This window comes from Rhinopithecus bieti, unplaced genomic scaffold (assembly GCF_001698545.2).
Source record: "Rhinopithecus bieti isolate Rb0 unplaced genomic scaffold, ASM169854v2 scaffold_14839, whole genome shotgun sequence".
Taxonomy (NCBI): Eukaryota; Metazoa; Chordata; class Mammalia; order Primates; family Cercopithecidae; genus Rhinopithecus; species Rhinopithecus bieti.
Window position 1 is genome coordinate 599141 of NW_016808133.1, and position 17690 is coordinate 616830.

Below are 17690 nucleotides of genomic sequence, written 5' to 3' on the forward strand. Positions count from 1 at the left end.
TTTTTTTTTTTTTTTTTTTTTTTTGCTATTGGTTATCTTCCCTGTTGGGATCCTTGTACCTGGTTTGGGTTTTCCCCTCCTTGTGACAATTATAATCCAGATGTTTTTTCTTTCTGTTTAAATTATGGTGGTGCATTGCCTCAGTGGCTTGCCCATGCCTCTGGGTGGATTACATATGATAGTAAAGCCACCTGTATGGATGTGAGTAGAGGAAGTTGGTGTAGACCAGCTGTGGAGCTGAAGGCACAGTCTGTCGCACCCCCACCTCCCCACTGTGGGTAGTCAGAGGCATCCTGCTCCAAGCTCCGCTTTTCCTTCCTCTGAAACAGTGCCATTCTTGCTCCTACTGCTACACATCTCCTTTTGGCGCTGGTGAAATCCATGCCCCTCTGCTTATAAACCTAACGTTCAGGTACTTATTGTTGGCCATTGGTCTTGAATTTGCCCTCTCCTGGTGCTGTGGTCCCACTTCAAAGCCATTTTCTGAGGAGGATGGTTTAAGGCTGGCAATTGTCCCTGAAAAAGCACACCCATGTTGTACCACTTTGGTGAGTCAGATGCCACTCATCAGCTTGGGAATGATGGCTACCAACCCCCAATCTCCCAGGAAGGCAGGGGGACAGAATCTTTTTTTCACTAGGCCTGCTACCTCCATTACAAAACCATTCTCTTACAGTTCCATAAAAAGGCCTCCCCCACCCAACCTCTACCCATTGTTCTCATCCAAAGGGCAGTTTAGTAGGATCTACTTTGTGCATCTCAAGTAACAGGTAAGTCCCTGTTATTGGGGCCAGATTCTTAGTGTAAGACATACACATCCTGCTTGCCCAGCTGTTCCTCCAAAATCTACTTTGACTTCACCTCCGGGTCCTGTACCAGATGAAAAATTTTTTTGGTCATCTGGCTGCTGCTCAAAGCCAGTTTTCCCTAAGAACTCCAAAGGCTAAAGTCTACTAGGGGCACAATGTGAGGATAGATTTCTCATCAGAGAAAAGTGGCCTCCGAGAGCTTTCATTTGTGTCTTCCCCAGACCAGCTTTTCCCGTTATCTTCCTTTAATCCCCTTTCAACCAACAGGTGAAGTTCTTTCCGCCCACAGAGGCAATAATATCATCTTTTATATGTGCTCCTCTCCTTTGGCCATGTAATGAAACAAAATATTATTTACTTAGCCCAGGCTTGAGAGCCACTGTTTGTGGGCAGTCTCCATCTGGATTCCACACCCTGGCCTAAGTGAGGTAAGGCTTTCTGGTTATTGCCAGGATGGAGCCCTCTACCCCAGTCTGCTATAGGGAATACCCTAATTAGTTGAGGAATGCTTTTGGAATCCTGGCATGTTGGCATATGGCTGATCTATCCTTTTTAAGATCTCTGGTTGGGGGTATCTAGATATAGATTAGGAGGGACAAGGAGCCTTTTTCTTGGTTGATGTGTTCAAATGCTTTTTTGAATGGTGCCAACCCCTCCAGGAATCCCACCCCCAAATCATCATCTTTAGTACTAACAGGGTCTCTGGTCTTAGAAGTCTGCCTTCAGACCCAGCTGACTCCAGTGACTGCCTGACCTTGATGTTGGCTGCAACCTTCAGATAGAACCACAGGGGTTCCACCCACAGGCTGGCCAGCCTTGTTACCTGGGTCAGGGAATACAAATGGCTCCCCAGAGAGCAGGTGTTGATCTTAGTTTTCAGGGACCCTTTGTGTTCCCCCTTATGTAGACCCCATAGATCTACTCCATCAACTCTTCCATGAAAGCCATCTTCCAGGAGCCCTGTTTTTTGGAGCTGAACGACACAGATTATAGAGCCAAGATTACGCCACTGCACTCTAGCCTGGGAGACAGGGCAAGACTCCATCTCAAGAAAAAAATAATAATAAAATAAAAAGAGCCCATATCTTCATGAACCCTCAGACTCTGGAGTTGGGTATTGGCTTTTTTAGCCAGCTTTTGTAGGAACTGCCTTTGATTGACCTATTAAAGAAGGAAATGGGGTATGGAGTCCCAGCCACTCAAGAGACTGGATATCCCTCAAGAATGGCTTGGGTTACCAGCTATGGATCCTTGGAAGATTAAGTAAATCCTTCTCCTCACTGGTTTTTCTTTGCAAATTCATCTGCCTTGTTTTTTTTCCCCTAATAACTATAAACTCTGTCTATTTTCCATGTTCTCAGGGCCCCTGGGTAGACAGACACAGCTTGATTTCAGGGCAGACTTAGGCCAGGAAACCATGGCATTCAGTGTGCTGAGTCCAGACAAATGGTATTTATATACACATCTAAATGTGAAGAGAAAATGTAGTTCTTTAGGTTTCAAACTCTGTAATAGATATAAAACAAAATAAAACCTGCTGCAAAGTTCAAAAATATATAAAATTTTAAAAATCTGACAATACAAAGCATTGATGAGAACATGGAGCAACAGAAACTCTCATACTTTTCTGATGGGAATGCAAATTGAAACAGTCACTTTGGACTGTTTGACAGTTTGACAGTTTCTCATAAGTTTAATACACACATCATAGAATCCAGCAATTTCACAGTTACATGTTTACTTAGACATCCACACCAAAGACTTTTATGCAAATGCTCAGAGCATTTATTTATAATTGCCAACAATAGGAAACAGTCCAAATTTATATCAACAGGGGAATAAACAAATTATAATAATGCAATGAAATATTACTTCACAATAAAATAATGAACTACAGACACGTTGATATAGTTTAGATAATTGTCCCAGCCCAAATCTCGTGTTGAATTGTAATCCCCAGTGGTGGACATGGGGCCTGGGGGGTGGTATCTGGATCATGGGGACAGATTCCTCATGGCTTGGTGCTGTCTTTGTGATAATGAGTTCTCACAAGATCTGGTCATTTAAGAGTGTGTCGCACCTCCTCTTTCCCCACACACACTCTCTCTCTTTCTCTTTCCCTCTATCTCTCTTTCTCTTTCTCTCTCTCTCTCTCTTTCTCTCACACACGAGCACATGTGCTTGCTCCTGCTTTTGCCATGTGACATGCCTGCTCCCACTCACCTTCTGCCATTATTCAAAGCTCACTGAGGCTTCACCAGAAGCCAAGCAGATGCCAGCACCATGACTCCTGTAAAGCCTGCAGAATTATGAGCTAACTAAACCTCTTTTCTTTATAAATTACCCAGTCTCGAGTATTTCTTTATAGCAATGCTAGAATGACCCAATACAGAAAATTGGTACTGAGGAGTGGGACATTGCTATAAAATACATAAAATGTGGAAGTGACTTTGGAACTGGATAGTAGGCAGAGGTTGGAAGAGTTTGGAGGGCTCAGAAGAAAACAGGAAGATAAGAGAAGTTTGGAACTTCCTAGAGACTAATTAAGTGGTTGTGATCAAAATGCTGTAGCGATGTGGACAGTGAAGTCCAGGGTGATGAGGTCTCAGATGGAAATGAGGAACTTATTGGGAACTGGGGTAAAGGCCTCCCTTGTTATGCCTTAGCAAAGAGCTTGGCTGCATTATGTTTATGCCCTAGGGACCTGTGGAAGGTTGAGCTTCAGAGTGATGATTTAGGGTATCTGGTGGAAGAAATTGCTAAGCAGCAAAGCATTCAAGAGTTTGCCTGGCTACTTCTAACAGCTTAGCATCAGATGTGGGAGCAAAGAAATGACTTAAAGTTGGAATTTATATTTAAACAGGAAGCAGAGCATAAAAGTTTGGAAAATTTGCAGCTTAGCCATGTGGTAAAGAAGGAAAAGACTTTTCTGGGGAGGGGAATACAGGCAGGCCATGGAACAAACACTTATTAGAAATATTTGAATAACTAAAAAGGAGCCAAGTGTTAATATCCAAGACAATGGGAAAAAAGCCTGGAAGGCATTTCAGAGATCTAAGAGGAAGCCCCTCCCAGGTCTGTAAAGGAAAAGTGATTTCATGGGCCAGACTCAGGGCCTTGCTTCTCTGAGCAGCCTCAGGACACTGCTTCCCACATCCCTGCCACTCCAGCTCCAGCCGGGGCTCAAAGGGGCAGGGGCCTAGGTACAGCTGAAACTGCCACTTTGGAGAATGCAAATTGTAAGCTTTGGTGAATTCCACATGGTGTTAAGCCTGCAGATGCACAGAATGCAGGAGTTAAGGAGGCTTGGCAGCCTCCACCTAGATTCCAGGAGATATATGAAAAAGCCTGGGTGCCCAGGCAGAAGCCTGTTGCAAGGGTGGAGCCCCCACAGAGAACCTCTACTAGGGCAATGCAGACAGGAAATATGGGGTTGGAACTCCCCCAACAGAGTCACCACCGGGGTGCTGCTTAGTGGAGCTGTGAGAAGGATGCCACCTTCCTCAAGACCCCAGAATGGTAGATCCACTGGCAACTTGCACCCTGCACCTGGAAAAGCCCCAGGCACTCAACAGCCTGTGAGGGCAGCCACAGGGACTGAACCTTGAAAAACCACAGGGACAGAGCTGCCCAAGACCTTGGGAGCCCAACCCTTATACCAGTGTGCCTTGGATGTGAGACATGGAGTCAAAGGAGATTATTTTGGAGCTTTAAGACTTCACGACTGCTCTGCTGGGTTTCAAACTTGTATGGGACCTATAGCACCTTTTTTTTTTTGGCCAAACATCTCTTTTGGAATGTTTACTCAATGCCTGTACCCCGCTTGTATCTTCAAAGTAATGAATTTGTTTTTGATTTTACAGGCTTATAGGTGGAAGGGACTTGCCTTGCTTCAGATGAGACTTTGGACTTTGGACTTTTGAATTGATGCTAAGTGAGTTAAAACGTAGGGAGACTATTGGGAAGTCATGATTGTATTCTGCATTGTGAGAAGGACATGAGATTTGGGAGGTGCCAGTGATGGAATGATATAGTTTGGATATTTGTCCCCACCCAAATCTCATGTTGAATTGTAATCCCCAGTGCTAGAGGTGAGGCCTAGTGGGACATGTTTAGATCATGGGCGTGGGACCCTCATGGCTTGGTGCTGTCTTCACGATAGTGAGTTCTTGAGAGATCTGGTCATTTAAAAGTGTGTGGCACCTCCCCAGCCCCTGATCCCATTCTCTTTTGCTTCTGCTCTCACCGTGTGAAGTGCCTTCTCCCACTTTGCCTTCTGCCATAAGTACAAGCTTCCTGAGGCCTCCCTAGAAGCAGATGCCGACACTATTTCCTCTACACTCTGCAGAACTGTAAGCCAATTAAACCTCTTTTCTTTTTTTGAGACACTGTGTCACCCAAGCTGGAGTGCAGTGGCATGAACATGGTTCACTGCATCCTCGACCTCTCAGGCTCAAGCAATCCTCCCACCTTAGCCCACTAAGTAGCTGGGACTGTAAATGCACACCAGCACTCCTGGCTAATGTTCGCATTTTTTATAGAGATGGCATTTCGCCATGTTGGCCAGGCTGGTCTTGAACTCCAGATCTCAAGCAATCTGCCCACTTTGGCCTCCCTAAGTGCTGTGATTACAAGCATAAGTCACTGTGCCTGGCCAAACCTCTTTTCTTATAAATTACCCATTCTCAGGTATTTCTTTATAGCAATGCAAGAATAGCCTAACACACACACACACAACAACACAGATGAATCTCAAATCATTATGTGAAGTGAAAGAAATCAGACACAAAAGGTTACATATACTGTGTTCCACTTATATAGAGTCTAGAAAAGGCAGAAAGGGATAGAAACAGAAAATAGGTAGGTAGCTTAGGGACCAGGGATTGAGGGAGAGAACTGATTGCCATCACTCCAAAAGTTCCTTTGTGCCCCTCAAGGAAACTTGTGGAGTGATGGCAATGCTTTATATTTGATTGAGAGAGTGGTTGCGCAACCTAATAAATTTGTTAAAACTCATTGACCTAGCCACTTAAAAGTGGTGAACTGATTTTATGTAATAAAATATTGAATATTATTTATAAGTTATTTTATCCCTGTATTCATTTGTTTTGCTATGTAACAAATCATCACAGATTTAGCAGCTTAAAATACTCACTGAGCTCACAGGCTTGTCAGTCAAAAGCCTCGTAGGCTGTTGCTGAGCTCTTGGTTCGGGGTGTTACAAGGCTGAAACTAAGGTGTTGATCAGGTGGTGTTCTTGTCTGGATCAGTTCTCAGTTCCCAGAGGCTATCTATATTCCTTACCACATGGCCCTCTTCATTTTCCATCCAGCAATGGCACATTGAATCCTTCTTAGACTTTGACTCTCTGACTTTTTCTGCAACTAGCCAGAGACAACCCCCAGCCTTAAAAGGCTGCTGTGATAGGGTCAGGCCCACTTGGAAAATCTTCCTGTCTTACGGTCAACTGAGCCATATAACACAACCTTATTATGAGTGTAAAATCCATCATATACACAGACCTGGGATTAGACGGGGAATACTCAGGAGTAGGGAGCAGAAATTCTTGGTGCCATCTTAGAATTCTGCCTGCCACAATATCTGCAGAAATCTTCCTTTAGAAATTAAATTTCATGTAATTATACATTGAAAATAATACCCTTTTGAAAAAGATAAAATTACTGTCATGTGTCATGTTAACAATAGGAATATGTTCTAAAAAATGTGTTGTTGGGTGATTTTTGTCTTTGTGTAAATATCATAAAGGGTACTTATGCAAATCTCCATGGTATAGCCTACTACTCCCCGAGGCTACATATAGCCTATTCTCCTAGGCTACAAACCTGTACAGCATGTTACTATACTGAATACTGTAGGTGACTGAAGCACAATGGTAAGTATTTGTGTGTGTAAGCATACCTAACCATAGAAAAGGCACAGTTAAAACATGGTTTTATAATCGCATGGGATCCCCATTGTATATGTGGTCTGTCATTGACTGAGATCTCGTTATGTGGTACATGACTGCATTTAAATTTGGGGTTGTCCGAGAAAATCTGGGATATAGTGTTGCCATATGATTTAGTTACTTTCCTGCTACTTATGTTAGGATAGGACAGAGGGGGACTAGGCTAGCATGTTTTGAATGCTTACCCATGTGGCAGACACATGCTAGACATTTTACATACATAAAGCATCAAATGGTCTCTGATTCAAAGGAAATGGTGGGGGTGGAAGTAGAGAGGGGTGGGAGGCAGACACAGTTTCCAGTGCACAGTGTAGGAGGTGGGTGGTGTATGTCAGAATGTAAAGCTGGGCCACTCGGATTCTGTCCCCAATAAGGCAAAGAGGAGAACCAAAAATGGGGTGGTTATAGTGATGAATCCATAACTAGTCTCCATTTAGGTGTCTGGGGCAGAGCTTCTCAACCATAGTGTGGCTGGACAAATCTCTTCTGTCTACCCTTGCAAGCTGTACCAGTGTCATCATTTTTAAGATGTGCTATCAGGTAAAAGATTGTGCAAAGCACTAGTCTGAGGTATAAGACATAGCTCCTGTAGACGTGAGAAAGAATGCAAAGGACTGAGGCAGGACAGAAGCATGCCTCACGAGAGATGGTTCTGGGGTGGGAATTTGTCCTAAAGTCTTATCAAAGTGCTTAGCATATCCTTTCTATGCTATAAGGCAGTAGATAGGATTTAGGGATTTAGGAGTTGGAGGACCCAGGACTTTGATAGGCTCCCCAGCTGCAGACCACAGAAAGAACTGGGTGGAGATTGTACCAAGACCACAGAGCAGGTTGAAGGGTGAGCTGCCTGCTGCCTGGCTCAACTGTTCTCAAGGGCCCCATGAGCATCAGCACTAATGCCTCAGCCTGCACAGTGGACGTTGAGCTAAGCTCAGCCAAGGCGAGGCGCTATGGTGGAAAGGGTGGATTCTGAACTGTGACACGCCTGGGATTCTTTCCCTATTCTACCACATACCAGCTTTGAACCTCCAGGTAGATTTATAAAACCTGTCTGAGTCTCAGTGTCCACATCAGTAAAATGGCCCTGCTGCTCATGTTTCCCTCAAATGGTTGCTATGACCATGACAGGAAGTTGCTGCCCGGAACAATAGATGGTGCGAGGTGGTGTTTTGACAGCTCCCAGCTAAACTGGGCTTCCGGTCCCAGAGCAGCTAGCAATCTGCCCTAACAGGAAATGAAAAGGAGCTGAACATGGGTGTTTACTGTGTGCCTTTCGAGGGATACTTCTTTTGCCTGGTGGATAGCCTAATGCCTAGTTCAACCTGCAACCGGATCGGGGGGGTGTTCCTTACTTGGGGAACTGGCAGATGCCCTTGTGGCTCTTGTCCGAGCGGTGTCTAGTTTATGCCTGACTATTGCCCTCATGCTGGGAGGCTGACCTTGTGTTCTCCCAGTGTCCCAGAGAAACCCGGCCAGGGGACAGCCCCTGGTTCTTCAGATGGAAGGCATAAAGTCAATACATCATCACAATAGGAAACAAGTGCAAACATTTTCCTGGGAGAGAACAGCACAGTGATCAGGAGGGCAGCCTCCATCCCTGGGTCAGGAGAGGCAGGAATGAAGAGTCAGGTAGAAAGAGAGAAAGAGACGGCAGGCAGGGTGAGAGGAGAGCATGGTAACTAGCACCATACATAAAAGAATAGGGTCTGGGTCACGTCAAGTTCCTGGGAAAATGCCTGAATGGTCCATTTAAAGGAAGCAGTGGGAAAGTGAGGAGCCCAGTCTGGCTAGGCGGGAGAGATGCCTCTGAATTCTTATCTGTGGCCACTGCTTAAGCCATTTGGGTGTGGTGTTCTGCTTCTAACACCTAGGCAGCAACTTCTGCTGTGTAGAGAGCTTAAATACATCTGGTGGAGAGTCTGGCTTTATTGTGGCCTGGGGACATGGACCCATGGCAGACAGGTGAGACCGCATAACTGTCTTCTGCTGCACTGCCCCACTCTTTGTATCTGGACTCGGGCCCCAGTCTCTAATTCTCTGTCCAGCTCTTTTGTTTTGTAGTTTGGTTTTTATTTTTTTAAATTGGCAAATAAAATTTTATATATTTATGGTATAAATATACACATGATATTTTAATACATGTATACAATGTAGAATAACTGAATAAAGCTAATTAACATACCTATTCTATCACATACTTACCCTTTTTTGTAGCAAAAACATGTAATATGTACTATCTTAGCAATTTTCAAGTACATAATATATTGTTATTAACTATAATCACCAGGTTGTATAAAAGACCTCCTAAACTTACTCCTTCTATCTAACTGAAATTTTGTATTCTTCACCAGTGTCTCCCCAAACTCCCCTCCCCCAGCTCCTGGCAAGCACCATTTACTCTCTGTTTTTGAATTTAACTTTTTTAGGTTCCACATATAAATGGTATCATGCAATATTTGTCGTTCTGTACCTGGCTTATTTCACTTAGCAGAATGTCCTCCATGTTTATCCATGTTTTTGAAAATGACAGAATTTCCTTCTTTTTAAAAGTTGAATAGTATTCCATTATGTATATATACCACATTTTCTTTATCCATTGATAGACACTTGGGCTGATTTTCTAATTTGGCTATTGTGAATAATGCTGTAATAAACATGAGAGTGCAGCTATCCCTTCAACATACTAATTTCATTTGCTTTGGATACATACCCAGAAGTGGGATTGCTGGATCATATGGTCGTTCCATTTTTAATTGTTTGAGGAACCTCCATGCAGTAACAGTGTGCAAGAGTTCCCTTTCTCCATGTTTTCAACATATCATGTTTTTTCTTATCTTTTTGCTAATAGCCATCCTAAAGGGTGTTAGATGATATCTTTTTGTGGTTTTAATTTGTATTTTCCTGATGATTAGCAATGCTGAACATTTTAATATGCCTATTGGCCACTTGAATGTCTTTTTTTTCTTGTATTTGTTGTTTTATTTATTTATTTTAATTTAAAAATGTTAGTTGACATATAATTGTACATATTTATAAAGTGCAGTATGTTATTTTGATACCTGTGTACAATGTGTAATAAATGAAGGTAATTAGCAAATCCATCAACTCGGATATTTATCATTTCCTTGTGTTGGGAACATTCAAAATCCTCTCTTCTAGCTATTTGCAAATATGCAATAAATTGTTAGTAACTATAGTTATTCTCTGGTGCTATAGAACACTAGAACGTATTCCTCCTACCTGGCTTGTAATTTTGTAATCGTTAGCCAACCTCTCTCTATTCCCTCTCCCCTCTACCCTTTCCAGCCTTAGTAATCACTATTCTACTCTCTACTTCTATGATATCAACTTTTTTTTGCTTCCACATATGAATGAGAACATGCAGTGTTTATCTTTGTGTGTCTGGCTTACTTCCATTTCCAGTATTCCATTGTGTATATATACCGGTTTCTTTATTCATTCATCTGTAGATGGACACAGGTTGATTCTATATTTTGGCTATTACGTATAGTGCTGCAATAAACAAGAAGTGCAGATATTTCTTTTTTCTTTTCTTTTTTGAGATGGAGTTCTGCTCTTGTTGCCCAGGCTGGAGTGCAATGGCACGATCTCGGCTCACGCAACCTCCGCCTCCCAGGTTCAAGCGATTCTTCTGCCTCAGCCTCCCTAGTAGCTGGGATTACAGGCATGTGCCCCAAGTGCGGCTAATTTTGCATTGTTAGTAGAGATGGGGTTTCTCCATGTTGGTCAGGTTAGTCTTGGACTCCCGACCTAAGGTGATCTGCCCACCTCGGCCTCCCAAAGTGCTGGGATTACAGGCATGAACTACTGCGTCTGGCCATGAAAGTGCAGATATTTCTTTAGCATACTGATTTCATTTCCTTTGAATATATGCCCAGTAGTGTGGCTGGATCATATGGTAGTTCTATTTTTAGTTTAGTTTAGTTTAGTGGTTTTTTTTTTTTTTTGTAAAATAGGGGCTTGCAATATTGCCTAGACTGATCTTCAGCTTCTGGCCTCAAGCAGTCCTCCTGCCTCAGGCTTCCAAAGTGCTAGGATTACAGGTATGAGCCACTGTACCTGGCTATTTCTAGTTTTTTGAGGAATTGCTATACTATTTTCCATGATGGCTGTGCTAGTTTACAGTCCCACCAACAGTGCATAAGAGTTTCCCTTTCTGCATATCCTTGCTAACATTTGTTATTTTTTGACTTTTTGATAATAGTCATTATAACTGGAGTAAGATGATACCTCATTGTGGTTTTGATTTGCATTTCCTTGATGATTGTAATGTTTAACATTTTAAAATATACTTGTTGACTGTATACATATCTTCTTTTGAGAGATGTCTATTCAGATCATTTGCCCATTTACAATCAGGTTACTATTATTATTATATTTTGCTATTAAGTTGTTTGAGTTCCTTATGTATTTTGGATATTAACCCTTCATCAAATATGTGGTTCACAAATATTTTCTCTCATTCTGTAGGCTGTCTCTTCACTCTGTTGATTATTTCCTTTGCTATGCTGAAGCTTTTTTGTTTAATGCGGTCCCATTTGTCTATGTTTACTTTTCTTGCCTGTGCTTTTGGGGTGATATCCAAAAAAATATTTGCCCAGGCCAATGTTAAGAAGCTTTTTCCAATGTTTTCTTCTAGTAGTTTTACAGTTTCAAGTCTTACATTTAAGTCTTTTTTCCATTTTGAGTTGATTTTTGTATATGGGGTGAGATAAGAGTCTAGTTTTATTCCTCTGCATGTGGATATCAAGTTTTCCCAACATTATAGGGAAAGGACAGAACACTGTCCTTTCTCCATTGTGTGTTCTTGGTACCTTTCTCAAAGATCAGTTGACTGTAAATGCATCGTTTATTTCTGGGTCCTCTGTTCCATGGGTCTATATGTCTGTATTTGTACCAATACCATTGATTTTTTGGTTACTATATCATTGCAGTAGATTTTGAGACAGATAGTGTGATGCCTCCAGCTTTGTTCTTTTTGATAAAGACTGCTTTCTTTGGGTATTTGGGATCATTTGTGATTCCATATGAATTTTAGATTTTTTTCTATTTCTGTGAAAAATGGCATTTTGATAGGAATTGTATTGAATCTGTAGGTCACTTTGGGACATTATAACAACATTAATTCTTCCAATCCATGAACATGGGATATCTTTCCATTTATTTGTGTCTTCAATTTCCTTCTTCCATGTTTTATAGTTTTCAGTGTATAATTTTTTTGTCCCTTTGGTTAAATTTATTCTAAATATTTTAATTTTTGATGCTATTGTAAATGGGATTTTTTTTCTTGGTATGTTTTTCAGGTAGTTGATTATTGTATATAGAAATCCTACTAATTTTTGTATGTTGATTTTGTATCCTGCAAATTTACTGAATTTGTTTATTAGTTCTAACAGTTTTTGGTGAAGTCTTTAAGATTTTCTATATATAAGGTCATACTGTCTGCAAACAGAGATAATTTCACTTCTTCCTTTCCAATTTGGATCCCTTTTATTTCTTTTTCTTGTCTAACTGCTCTGGCTGGGACTTTCAGTACAGTGTTGAACAGAGGTAGTGAGAATGGACATTTTTGCCTTGTTCCTGAATTTATAGGAGAAGCTTTCAAATTTCCGCCATTGACAATGATGCTAGCTATAGGCCCTGTTCAGTTCTTGCTTGTCCCTTTTCCTCTTCCGTTGGGTTGGACCCCATCCCCTGTCCATGTGGCTGATAGCTAGTGTCCTTTTCCCAATAAAACTGTCACTCAAATCCACAGGGATGCTGTGTCTTGACATTGGCTTCATCAACCAGTTTGGATCCCTCAGTTCTAGGGCTGGACTTTTCCATACCCATTGGGATCCTAAGGCACTCTGCATGTGATTGTGGTTTTGGAAGCCTTTTCTGCTGGCCCTGGTTTCTTTCTCTCCTTCTCCATCCTGCACTGCCAGATCTCGGAATGGTTTTACCTAAGTTCTGATAGCTGAGGGTTGAGAAGCAAGGGGAGGCAGCACCAACATGCATAAGGACCTATAGATTTCCTCCCCACCCAGGAGAGACAGTGCTGGGAAGGTGCATTGGGTGGTGAAGAAGGGAGGGAAGAGGCTTCTCAGGAGAGGGCAAGAAGGGGAAGCACATTCAAGGTGGAGAGCTTAGCCCAGGTACATTGAAGGACAGGCAAACACCCTGTCTGACTGGAGGGAAGGGTGGGGTTGGGTAAAGAACCCACCCGGGGAAGCCATGATGACTTGAATCCCATTTTTCTTCCCCAAAGCTGCCATGTCCCTAGTCACTGTTTTGCTAAGACATATTCTTTCCTCTAGGTTTTCCCATATCAGAAAGTGGCACCATCTACTACCCAGCTGCTTAAGTAAAATACCCAGCACTTACCTTGGATGTCTCACTCTTCCTTTGTGTCCCAATTCACCACCAAGTCCTATTGGTTCTACTTGAGTTGATTTCTAATCAGTCCAATTCCATCCTCACCCTTCTAGTCCAGGCTATCCTCCTCTTTCCCCTGGACAATCACAGTACTCTCTTTTGCTGATCTTCCCTTTTAACTCTTACCCCTTAATCCACTCTCCATTCAGCAGCTACAGTACATTTTTACAATCAAAAATTTTTTTTATAATTCATTTTTTGTTTATGTTTGACACATACTAATTGTACATTTTATAGGGTACAGTGTGATATTTCAATGCATGAATATGTTGTATAATGATCAGATTGGGGTAATTACCATATTTCTCACTTTCATCTCTTATCACTTCTTTGTAGTGACAACATTTAAAATCTTATCCTCTACCTATCTTGAGATATACACTACTTCGTTACTTGCTGTAGTCACCAGTCACCATACTGCGTAACAGAACACCAGAACTTATTGTTTCATCTAACTCTAACTCTGTACCTGTTGATCAACTTCTCCCAGTCCCCTTCGCCCCACAGCCCTCCCCAGCCTCTAGGAACCACTATTCTACTCTCTACTTCTATGAAATAAACATTTCTTGATTCCACATATGAGTGAGATCAAGTGGTGTTTGTCATTCTGTGCCTGGCTTATTTCACACAACATAATGGCTTCCAGTTCCATCCATGTTGCTGCAAATGACAGGATTTCATTCTGTTTTATAGCCAAATAGTGTTGTGTGTGCATATATATATTTTTTTCTTTATCTATTCATTTTCTTCTGCACTTTCTTTACCTATTCATCTCTTCATCTGTTCATCTTATCTGTTAATCTGTTCTTCTTTTATTCACACCATATTTTCTTTATTCATCTAATGGACAGTTAGGTTGATTCCCATCTCTTGGCTATGGTGAATAATGCTGCAAAAAATCATGAAGGTACAGATGTCTCTTTGACTTGCTGATTTCATTTCCTTTGGATATATACCCAGTTATAGGATTCCTTGATCTACAGTGATTTAAAATACACACACACACACACACACACACACACACACACACAACACACACACACATACACAAAACTATCCTTCTTAATCACAGCTTCAATTTCTTCTATTGCTTCCCCTTGATCTTCTAATAAAAAGCTTCCTACCGGGGGGTTGCATCCTATGAGGACATAGCCCTTGCTGACTCTCCATCTCATGTCCTTCCCTTTGCTCATTGGCTCCAGCCCTTCTGGCCTTCTTGCTGCTCCCAGAATACACTAAGCCCTTTCCAAACTTCTGCCCTTGTACCTGTTGTTCCTGCTTCCCAGAACGCTCCCCACACCCACCCCACCCACGCACATCGCCCACCTGGCTGCTGGGGAAGCCTTCTCTGACCACCCATATAAGTGTCACAGTCCTTCCTCTTTACTGCTATTTTTCCTGGTTCTTTTCCTTTCTTGAAAGAACTTTTCACAATCTGCAATTTTCTCGCCTTCTGTTTATTTACTTTTCTGTGGTTTGCTCCCTGGCCAGAAAGCACAGTGTTAAGAGTGAAGACCATGTCGGTCTTGCACACTGTTCTGTCCTCAGAGCCTAGCAGTGTGTGTTATACATAGTAGGTCCTCAAAACTGTAATTGAATGAGTGAATGAATTAGTGATAGATGAATAAGCAAGAGGAAATGCTGGCCCTACAACCTTGCTCAGGAAGTGCACTTCACCCACATTGCTGAGCACAAGGGGGAGGCTGGGATGTGGTTTAGGAGGGAGAGAAGACTCAACCTTGGGAGGGTGCCAGGGCAAACACCAGTGGTATGAATGCCCAAACTTCAAAGGGGCCAGAGAATACACACTCTGACTTCTCTCTGGATTAAGATCTCGCCAAGGGAGTCCCCATTTCCAAGCCAAATTCTTCTGGCTGTGGAGGCAGCTACAGAGGCTGGGAGGGCAGGTATCCTACAGTCTCACATGTGACAGAGATTAAAACTCAACCCCACAGGGCCCACCAAGCAGCTTAGCCACAGAATCTGCCTCTGCTCTTTGCCAGACATTCCAGTACATTCCACTCACCCTTCTCTTTGGCCTCCAGCAGCGGCAAATACATAAAGGCCTCTTTCACCACACACACATGCCTTGTATGTACAGGCTCCGGGCTATTTAAGCAAGGCCTAGAACTCTGGCTGTGTTTCAAAGATGAAGTGATTCTGATATTTATAGCTTTAGTGAGGGCTTTGGGCCTTTGGGGTGAAAAGCACTAAGTAAACTTTAGCTCTTGGAGCCCAGTTGTCTGTGATGTTCCTTCATCTGAAGTACAGCTTATTAGCAGTTCTGACTGCAGTCCTTGTAGAGAAACTCACGATTTGCTCCCTGTGGTCAGCATACAGCACACAGTCCCCAAAGCAATAGTGTGAGGGCATTCTCAGAATTCGTGCTTTGTATAGCACTTCTCATTTCCCAGGAAAGGGATAAGTTCTTGTTGAATGGAAGACCATGTAGCCCAGAAAGCCGAGAGTAGGATTGGGGAATGTGCCATTCTCTTCTTCCTTTTCTTCCCATTAGGCTGTTTTGGAAATCTCATCACCTTTATGAAGTCTGTCTACACAATGGACCTAGAAACAGTCTGCAGGGAGATGTTCCACTGAAGGGAAGGAAATTCAGATATGAACGCTAGGTATCTCAGCCAGCAAAGCTCTGGTCACCAAACTTGCAAAAGAAAAAAGAAGAAAAGGAAGAGAAAGAATTCTGGACATGAGTTGGGGCTGCTGAAGGGAAGCCAAGAGGCAAGGATATTTGAAATGTCACTGGCTGGAGGTATTTAGAGGAGAGCTCCAAAAAGGAGTAGATGAGTCATAGAGGAAATGAAAACCTCCCTGTTGGCCAGGAAATAAAGTCACAGGACAACTTATTGAAGACCTTATGTTCTCAAGTATTTATAGCAGAGAAAAGAAATAATTGGTTTGGCCAAAAGGCTGCACATGAAGCCTCTGTCCAAGGTCACAGAACAACTTTCATTGGAGGTTGGAGGCCCAACATGGGGCTGAAAGCCACACATGCTGCAATTTTTGAAAAGCTCATGATGTTCCGGGGTGCGACATTCCTTACCTTGTCTAAACATTACAATAACTCTGGAAAATTGGCATTTTGATCCCTATTTTCAGATGAGCAAACTGAGGTTCAGACATGGCTAATTTTTCTTTTTCTTCCAAAGTCATAAAGCTGGTAGCCCACACTTAGCTCCCTTATCCCACTGTGGGGTGATACGAGACAGCATGGTATATTGAAAATGGCACAGATTCTGGGATCAGACAGGCTTAGGCTTGAACCCCAACTCTTACCACTTACTAGATGAGTGACCATGGGGAAAGCATTTTGGAGTTCAATTTCTTTATCTGTAAGAATTAGTATTATTCCTCAACAAAACACTTGCAAAGAGAATTCAACAACACATTAAAATGATTATATACCACGAGCAAGTAGAATGTATTCCTGGAATGTAAAGATGGCTCAACATATGAAAACAATCAGTGTAATACACCACATTAACAGAATAAAGGGGAAAAAACCACGTGATCGCCTCAATTGATGCAAAAAATGTGTGTAACAAAATTCAACACCCTTTTACGATAAAAACACTAAATAAAGTAGGAAGAGATGGAAGTTACTTCAGCATGATAAAGTCCTTATATGACATGCCCACAGCTAATATCATACTCGATGGTGAAGGATGGAAAGCTTCTCCTTTAAGATCAGGAACAAATCGGGGATGCTTACTCACTTTCATCACTTCTAGTTAACATAGTGCTGAAATTCCTAGCCAGGACAATTAGACAAGAAAAATAAACAAAAAGCATCTGAATTGAAAAGCAAGTTAAATGATCTCTGTTCACAGACAACATGATCTTTTATGTAGAAAGCCCTAAAGATTCCACTAAAAACCTGTTAGCACTAATAAACAAATTCACAAAGTTGCAGGATACAAAATTAAGATGTAAAAATCACCTGCATTTCCATGTACTAACAATAAACACTCCAAAAGGGAAATTAAGAGAACAGTTCCATTTACAAAAGGATCAAAAAGACAGAAACACTTAGGAATTAATTGAATCAAGGAGGAGGTGGAAGGTTTGTACATTGAAAGTTACAAAATGTTGCTGAAAGGAATTAAAGAACCAATAAATGGAAAAATAGGTCCATGGATTGGAAGACAATATTGTTAAGATGCCAATATTTCTCAAAGTGATCTACAGATTAAATAGTAATCTCTATCATGATTCCAGTGGCATTAAAAACTTTTCTTTCAGACAGGTTATCACTCTGTCACCCAGGCTAGAGTGCAGTGGCTTGATCACAGCTCACTGCAGCCTTGAACTTCCAGGCTCAAGTCATGCTGTGGCTTGGGCTCTTCCCTCTCCCGCTTTTTTTTTTTTTTTTTTTTTTTTTTTCTGGTAGAGACAGTCTTGCTATGTTGCCCAGGCTGGTTTTGAACTCCTGGCCTCAAGAAATTCTCATGCCTTGGTCT

At 42.0% G+C, this 17690-nt stretch overlaps 1 pseudogene; it reads left to right on the forward strand.

Moving 5' to 3' along the window:
• Nucleotides 1-15813, forward strand: part of LOC108537829 (importin subunit alpha-7-like) — a 35306-nt pseudogene extending 19493 nt beyond the window's left edge.
• Nucleotides 15814-17690: the final 1877 nt, after the last annotated feature.